We start from the raw sequence: 1,969 nt of genomic DNA, 5'->3' as shown, positions 1-1,969 counted from the left end.
AAGTGACTTAACTCTGGTACAGAGCTGTGTATGAAAAGGATTTTATTGTGTGCTTCACTGTTACATTGATGTCCCTGGCTTTGCTTTTCTGTTTGTTTGTTTAAGTGAAATAGGGGGTTTATTATCAACTGTGCTGAACAGGTTTGTGTGTGTTATGTGTGCAGTAAAGAATCTCAGGGACCGAGAAAGCTTCTGATCTTGATTGCTTTTTTAAAAATGAAATCTTGGAATGAAAAATACTTTAATATTGATTAACCCAGAATAGATGTGCTGATGGCAACCAAGGCTGCACTCCCTTGCAAAATTGTATGGGAGCAATGCCGAAGGGAACTCAGTAGAACTGACTTTTGAGGAAATACGCACTGAATCTCATTGTATATTCTCAACATCAGCCGTCAATTTACTGGTAGGTAAAGCTATGCATATTCATCAGGTACAGTGGGTCTTATGCCCAAGTAAAAAAATAATTAGGATGGGGCTACCTACAGTGAAGTCTCCAGCTCAACCATTATATTCACAATCACCTGATATAAATTATGACACCATCTTTAAAAAGCAGGGTTTGCCCTGATGTTAGGCTAAGGGAGGCACCTGTCTCAAGCAACTGATTTTGGATTATATGAAATAATTGCAAAATGTTTTTTTTAATCTTAGAATCATAGAGTTGGAAGAGACCCCAAGGTCCACCCAGTCCAACTCTATTCAGGAATACACTATAAAAGCACCCGCGATAGATGGCCATCAGAGCCTCTGTTTGAAAACCTCCAAAGAAGGAGACCCCATCACTCTCCAAGGCAGCATGTCCCACTGTCAAACAGCTCTTACTGTCAGGAAGTTCTTCCTAATGTTTAGGGGGAAGCTTCCATCCATTATTCCGGGTCCTATTATCTGGAGCAGCAGAAAACAAGCTTGCCCCATCCTCAATGTGACACCCCTTCAAATACTTAAACAGGGCTATCATATCACCTCTTAATCATCTGTTCCCTAGGCTAAACATACCCAGCTCCCTAAGCTGCTCCTTATAGGGCAGTGGTCCCCAAACTGTGCCATTTAAGGGATTTTGGACTTCATTCATGGACATGACCAAATAAAAGCTAATACAGCGGTCCCTTGGTATCCGCTGGGGTTTAGTTCCTGGACCCAATCCATGGGTGCTCAAGTGACATTAAACACAATGATATCCCTGATATAAAATGGCAAAATCAAGGTTCGCTTTTGGGAATTTGTGTATTTCATATTTTTAATATACATAGTTTCAAGCCATGGATGCTTGAATCCGTGGATCGAGAGGGCCAACTGTATCGTCAATAAACCCATGACTCTCAGTTGTGTTCAAAATGGAGGGCATTTTGGGATCGCTCCTGGAGACCACAGCTTGGAAAGTTGAGTTTCTGGGAGTAGCAACCAAAGGCCTTGTCTGCACTGAGGAATTAATGTAGTCTGGGACTGCTTTAACTGTCATGGTTCAGTGCTGTGGGATTCTGGCTGTTGTAGCTTTGTTGTGAGGCATTCAGCCTTCTCTCTCAGAGAGCTCTGGCGCCACACAAAAACCAAACAAACTACAAACCCTAAAAGTTGTAGAAGTTGTAGCTTTGTGAGGCTTTTATCCTTCTCTCTCAGAAAGCTCTGGTGCCACAAAAAAGCTCCAAATCCTAAATGTTGTGGAAATTGTGGCTTTGTGAGACTTTTATCCTTCTCTCTCAGAGAGCCCTGGTGCCACAAAAACTCTACAAATCTTAAAAGTTGTGGGAGCTGTAGCTTGTGAGACATTTAGCCTTCTCTGAGAGAGCCCTAGTGCCACACAAAAACCTGTATAACCTAAAAGTTGTGGAAGTTGTGACTTTGTGAGACATTTAGCCTTCTCTGAGAGAGCTCTGGTGCCACACAAAAACCTATATATAACCTAAAAGTTGTGGAAGTTGTGGCTTCGTGAGACTTTTATCCTTCTCTCTGACAGAGCCCTGGTGCA

This window comes from Sceloporus undulatus, chromosome 4 (assembly GCF_019175285.1).
Source record: "Sceloporus undulatus isolate JIND9_A2432 ecotype Alabama chromosome 4, SceUnd_v1.1, whole genome shotgun sequence".
Lineage (NCBI taxonomy): Eukaryota > Metazoa > Chordata > Lepidosauria > Squamata > Phrynosomatidae > Sceloporus > Sceloporus undulatus.
Note: the sequence above shows the minus strand (reverse complement) of the source record.